Source organism: Physeter macrocephalus, unplaced genomic scaffold (assembly GCF_002837175.3).
Source record: "Physeter macrocephalus isolate SW-GA unplaced genomic scaffold, ASM283717v5 random_1277, whole genome shotgun sequence".
Lineage (NCBI taxonomy): Eukaryota > Metazoa > Chordata > Mammalia > Artiodactyla > Physeteridae > Physeter > Physeter macrocephalus.
This window is the reverse complement of record NW_021147073.1, coordinates 14,729-21,537: the sequence shown is the minus strand read 5'-3', so window position 1 is coordinate 21,537 and position 6,809 is coordinate 14,729. Positions and strand designations below refer to the sequence as shown.

The 6,809-nt window shown below is 46.3% G+C and overlaps 1 long non-coding RNA gene across 1 annotated transcript; it reads left to right on the top strand.

The window, feature by feature from the left end:
- Window positions 1-1,102: 1,102 nt before the first annotated feature.
- LOC114485602 (uncharacterized) lies at window positions 1,103-5,821 on the top strand. Its single transcript, XR_003679010.2, has 4 exons — window positions 1,103-1,597; window positions 2,581-2,689; window positions 4,254-4,420; window positions 5,782-5,821. It is a non-coding gene; the product is annotated as an uncharacterized lncRNA (long non-coding RNA).
- The last annotated feature ends 988 nt before the right edge of the window (window positions 5,822-6,809 follow it).

The window sequence follows — 6,809 nt, the reverse complement described above, 5'->3', positions numbered from 1 at the left end:
TCTGTGGGAAAAATATGCTTCACGGTGCTTCCAATAAAGTGAGGGTGTTAGAGCTGGCCTCAGGGCCAGCAACTTGACAGCACGCCCTTACTGGAAGGGGTTGCAGGTGGATTTTTCCTGAGCACTTTACCCTCCTCTAAGGGCTTATTAAATCCTCATCTCTGAGGAGCTTGATTTTTATCCTCATTCCGCAGGTGGGGCAACCAAGCCTCAATAGTCACAAAACTAGCTAGTCCAGGCACTTGATGTGTGTCAGGCTGTGCGAATGCATCAGATGCCAAGCCCAGGGCTAGGTTCTCTGCATGGGGGGTAACGGTCTTCCCAAGACTCATAGTTGGCCTTGGGGGAAGATTATGACAATCCAGGGCAAAAGATGTTATAAGAACTCAAGACGAGGTGCTCTAGGGTAGGAAGAAAGAGTGCCCGCTGTGTGCCAGGGCTTGTGCTGGGGACTGAATTGGGGCCTGAACTCCAGGCAGAAGGACAAACGTGGGCAACAGGCCAGGAACTGCTGGGGCAGCACAAAAGGCTGATGAAGGGCAAAGCTAGGGAAGCCGCTGGGAAGAGGGCATTATACACTGGAGCCAGTAAGAGGAGGCACGAACCCCGGTGCTTACATTTCCAGAGGTGGTGTAACCTTAGCCCGGCCTCCCCCTCTGAGCCTCAGTTTCCTCACTAAGGAGGGACAAGTCCTGCCTTCTAGGGTGAGTGATAAACAAAAAAGGGATGTAGCACACAGCAGACATTCCTTAAGCATGCGTGGGAGAAGACGCTGCCGGCTGCGCACGGGGGCCGCACACGCAGAGATGCCAAGGGCGCTACAGACTCGGAGTAGCCAGTGAAAGCTCTGCCGCCAGCAACTACGGGAACGGCGCGCATGCGCCAATCCTTGCCGTCACAGTCACGTGCTAAGGCGTTCGGCACGGGCCGCGAGAGGCAGGGTCTGACTGATAGGCTGGCCGACCTGTCAGCGCGAGGCACTCCCCTGGGCGTCGGGCAAAGAGGTTGTTGATTGGGGATATTCTGAGCCGGGGGCGGGTTCTTTGCCGTCCAGGTTACTATGACGCCCGGCCCCCGCCCCCTCGGCTGGCCGCCATCTTGTTGTTGATCCGTACCAAGTGGGCATCGCCGGGAGGTGGTCCGAGCGGCCGGTGTGGGGCCGCTGCTGCGGGGCTCAGCCACCTGCGCTGCCTGCCAGGGGGCGGGTCGAAACCTGGAGGCCCGGGGGGCCCAGCTCCCGTGGGGAGCCGTGGGCGCCCGCTGCCCGGGCCGGCCGGTGAGTGACAGGAGCCGGGCCGAAAGACCGGCCTGACGCCGCGGGGCGGGCGGCGGCGGGCGCGGGGTTGGAGCTGGCGCGCGCAGGGAAGGGGTAGCGGCTGAGCATCGCTCGATCGTCCTGACGGGCCGCCCGTGGAGCCTCCTAGATGCTGGTGCCGAGGTCGGAGGACGGCCTCGGGGTGGAGGTCCGAGAGTCCCGCTCCCGAGGTGTAGCGGGAAACTAGTTTCTGTGACTACAGCCCTGGGCTCCGCTGACCCGCAGCTCTGAAACGTGTCCAGTGCCAGCTTGATGCTCTCCGGGGTCTTGTGTTGTTCCCAGGTGAGAAATACACGTACCATTTTCTTAGATGTCTCTCCTGTGACCGACTTTCAGACTGCTTGAGACTAAGACTAGACGAAACAGTCGAAAGCCCCCGCGAACCAGGCAGGCCAGTGTGATGGCCCTGTGATTCTGACAGGGCAAAGGCCCTCTGCCCGGCTCCAGCCTTCTGTGCTTCTCGGAGCTCACCGTTTGCTTCTTCCTGAAGGGTCTGGTTAAATGTCCATGATGCCCAAATTTTATTTTGGGACATAATTTCTTTGGTTCTGGACCACCACTCTTTGGAGTTGTGGTAAGGCTCTTTTGGCTCTGGGAGAAAGTGAATATTATGGTGGTGAGTTGATTGATTTTATCCTAAAGAGGTAATCTGGCAAGTGTAATCAGGAGACAAAGGAAATGTGGGAGTGTGTTAGAGTCAGAAAAAGAGTGAAATGAAACTTCTTTTGTCTCGTGAATGCCAAATTAACTTTTTTTTTTTAAATTTATTTTATTTTGTGTGGTACGCGGGCCTCTCACTGTTGTGGCCTCTCCCGTTGCGGAGCACAGGCTCCGGATGCACAGGCTCAGTGGCCATGGCTCACGGGCCCAGCCGCTCCGCGGCATGTGGGATCTTCCCGGACCGGAGCACGAACCTGCGTCCCCTGCATCGGCAGGCGGATTCTCAACCGCTGCGCCACCAGGGAAGCCCCAGATTAACTTTTAATAGAGTAAATGTCTCTGCGCAATGAAAACAGACCGCCAGCCCCCGCTTCTGGTGAGGGTAGGAGGGAGGGTTAGAGACGCCGGGCAAGGTGTGCAGGTCTAGGAAGAGTTCTGAGTGCTCCAAAACACATTTCTTTTTCCCTGTGGTCCTTTGGCTTCTCGGCAGAGGCTTCTGTATATGGTCTTACAGCAAGCTTGCCTGAGACGAGTAAGAAGTCAAGCAACAGTACTTTGTGGGTTTGTGTCAGGATCTTGTCACCTCAGAATGTGTAATTTTGAAGGAAACTACAGCTGTTTGGTCAGGAGATCTTTTTGGAGAAGATGCTGAAACCAGAGGCAGCTGGTGGCCTGTTGCTGTTTCCCTTACTTGTGAGAAGAGAGAGAAGTTGAGTGAGTAGTTTTTAGATAATTTCATTAACCTCCCTTGGGCCATTTTTTGAATGTTGAATGAGTTTTGATTTTGGTGAGACTAGTTCCTTGGGCAGTTCTTTACAAGAAAGGAGGGAGATACGAAAATATTAGTAACTTCTCAAAATGGCCTCAGTCTAACTTCCCCTCAACCCACCCTCTGATTAACACTTCCTTTAGAAAGTTAAGGCTGCCACAGGGTTAAATTCTCGCTGTTTTCTTTCTTTTTTTTTTTTAAAGATTTTTTTTTTTAATGTGGACCATTTTTAAAGTCTTTATTGAATTTGTTACAATATTGCTTCCGTTTTCTGTTTTGGTTTTTTGGCTGTGAGGCATGTGGGATCTTAGCTCCCCAACCTGGGATTGAACCCGCACCCCCTGCATTGGGAGGCGAAGTCTTAACTATTGGACCGCCAGGGAAGTCCCCAGATTCTTGCTGTTTTCTATTAAAACAACCCTAAGTTAGGCTCTTAGCCTATTTTGGGTATCTGACCTCTGAGATATAGAAAGAGACAGATCCACTCAGTCAACTTCACTACACTAACTTTTGCATGCAATTTTAGGGAGGTCAGGGGGTCCATTAAAGTCCATTCGTGGTCTAACCCTATGTTAGAACTGCTGCCCCAAGGAAATTATAGAATATCCAAGAACTTTATTGCCTTTGTTTAATGCTTTTACTGCCTCATGAATACTTATGAGTATTAGATGATGCTTGCTTGATTCAGTGTATGTTATTACTCAGAGATAGTTAATTGGAGTACTTCTGTGCTGGGCATTTTTAAGTGCAGATGAGTAGGGATGTTAGAATAGTGGCCCTTCCATCTACTTTAACTTTGTATTTACATAATTCACCTGTAAATGTCAACACTTTAAACTATTATGAACAACAGACATAATTCACAACTATGGAGATCCTACACCAAAGTCAAACTGCTGCAGACTGACTTATGGGATGAGATCTGATGTCCTAATGTGGCATTTAAGGTGCTGCTGCCCAGCTGGCTCCAGCCCACCTCTTCAGGGTTTGTCCTAACCCCACCAACCAAATGGTTTGGTAAACATTCAATACATGATATTTACTTACACAGATCCTTTTACCAGCTAATCCATTGGCTTTTGCCCCTCTTTGCCTTCAATGTCACTTCTCTTTTCTCCAGAGTCCAGCTTACGTCCCTCCTACCTCCTTTATGAAACACTCCCAAAACATTCCAGTTCTTGGGAATACTCCACTCCCTCTGAACTGCAGTAGTATCATTGCCCTTATTAAAAAAACAAACAAGCAAACAAAAAATACAGTATATACTCTTTTGAGAATAATTGTTTTCTCTGATTAGACCTAACCCCTTTCCTATAGAGATTGTGATTTTGTGTCTTCTTGTACCTGCATGTAGTAGATAAGGACTAAATGTTTACAAAAATGTGCTAAATTTGTCTGAGTTAGAACACCCTCTAATTAAATAGGGAAATGGAGGGAATGGGCAAGTAGAAATGAGAATTTGGCCATGTATCTCCACCTCCTACCCTGCCTGTATTGCTTGCACTCTAGCACCTTATGGAGGCCCATCCTCATTCTGCAAGAGGCAGCAGAACCTGCTCAAGTGCATGACTGAAGCCTGAGAACAGAAAGCAATTCTGCATCTCAGAAGGGGCTACGCGGCTCAACCCGCTTCCTGGCTAAGATGCCACTTTTGACTCTTGGAAAACATGTATTGGGTGAGCATAGCATTAAGATTCTTAGACTCTCTTCTTGGTTGGGTCTTCTCACTGCCACCTTGGGCTTCTGTAAGCACGTCAGTAGTATTTGCTGCTTGTCCTCCTCCCAGTGCTGCCCTGAGACTATAAGGAGCAGTGATGGGTAGAGCTGGGGAAAGGCTGCACAGTGCACTCTGTCTCTGGCTTGGAGCAGAGAGGCATTTTGTATGTGCCAGTGGACCTGTGCTTTTGCCCCTACTTTAAATCAGATTTCATTTCTCTTCCTATACTACAGCAGGATTTGAGCAATGAATTCTGAGTGCAAAAACCCAAGACATTTTGGTTCTTTTACAAAAGGTGATAGATTGAGACTCTCATTTATGTTTGCTGCTATTATGGTTTGAAGCTGGGTTTATGTAAGAGGCATTGCAAATGAGTTTTGATGGGAACATATGTTCACTTCAGTGCTGGATCCCTGTTAGAGACTTTATTTTGTTGAGTGCTTAGAAAATCTGATCATTTCTGTAAAAGTTTTATTTGTGGGTGGGGATTTAGCCCATTTATTCCTGTCCCCTCATTTTCCAGAAGGTGAACAGGCTAGGGAAGCAGGTCTAGAATTGGATTCTTTTCAAGTCTAAATTTTGATGTCAGGGAATAAGAGCACCTTGAAGTCCATAAAAATCTGAGCGTATTATGATTGAATGAACACTGCTAAACAACTTACTCTATAATCAAAAAGTTAGATAATGACAAGTGTTGGTGAGGATGTGGAGAAATCAGAGTCCTTTTACTCAGCTGGTGAGAATGATGCAGTCGCTTTGGAAAATGGTCTGGCAGTTCTCTAAATTGTTAACGCAGAGTTACCAGCAATTCCACTCCTAGTTATCTACCCAAGAAAAATGAAAACATACGTACACACAAAAACCTGTGTATGAATGTTTATAGCAGTATTATTCATAATAACCAAAGGGGGAGATTACCCAAATGTTTATCAACCGATAATGGATAACTAAAATACGGTATATACATACAATGGAAAATCATTTAGCGATGAAAAGGAGCGAAGTACTATTATATACTTCAACATGGATGAACCTGGAAAACATTATGCAAAGTGGAAGAAGCCAGACACAAAAGATCACATATTATATGATTTCATTTATAGGACATGTCCAGAAGAGGCAAATCTATAGAGACAGGAGGTAGATTAGTGGTTGCTTAGCACTTGGGGGTAGATGAGAGGAGAGGTGATGAATATGTTCTAATATTGTAGTGATGGTTGCACATATCTTTTATATACTAAAAACCATTGAATTGTACACTTTATTTTTTAATTAAAAAAAATTTTTTTTGGCCTTGCCGTGTGGCATGCGGCATCTTAGTTCCTTGACCGGGGATCGAACCCATGCCCCCTGCAGTGGAAGCGTGGAGTCCTAACCACTGGACTGCCAGGGAATTCCTGTGAATTGTACACTTTAAATGGGTGACTTGTACGGTGTGTGAATTATATCTCGAAGCTGTTATAGGAAATAACTTATGTAAGTAATATATATTCACTAGTTTAAAAAAAGATAATATGAGTAACAAGAAGAAATGAAAATAAAGGACCATCCATAATTTTACTGTTAATGTTTTATTGTACAACCAGACTTTTTTTCTGTGTCTTATAAATTTTACAAAAATAAGATTATGCATTACATCCTGATTTGTACCCTTTTGCAGTCAGCAGTATGTTATAAATGTCTGAGTTGGTAAACGATGCATTTACATCAGGGGCTAGCTGGCAGTAAATTAGGGAAGCAGGGTGTAAGGGCAGTGGTGAGTGATGGGGACTTCGGTGAACTAGCAACCACAGGCCCTATTGAAAGGGTCACTGTTTCTTAGTTTTAGCCAGTTGTTGTGTTACCAGATCTTGTGATTTTTTATTTTTTTAAAGGAAAACCAGAAATCTGGATTTCATGTGAGATTTCCTGATTTTAAAGTTTGGTGATGAATTAAAATTTGAGCCACTCCAGTGATCAGAGAAAACCCTTTGCAGACCAGAAATGGTGAAAAATTTGAATTGCCTGGTGTACATTCCCAGCTGAGGTGGAACCAGGTGACACTCTGCTGTCTTGTTTCAGCTGTTATACATATTTCCCTTGATTTCCAGTGAAAGTAGAGTGCTTTCAGATGGAAGTAGAGTGCTCCTATGAAACCTTTCGTGAGCCAAACGGCGTAAAGTGAAGAAGCAATTACCTTAGGACACATCTTGCTAACGGATGCACAGTTTAAATCAAGATAAAGCACAGATGCTCACAGATACAGTTCAGAGCTGTAGCAGCTTGATGCTGAGATGCTGAGTGTAGTTTCCGGGGAAGGAGCTTGGCAGTGCCACTCTTGCTGTTCTGGGTGCATGCTGCTTCTGTAA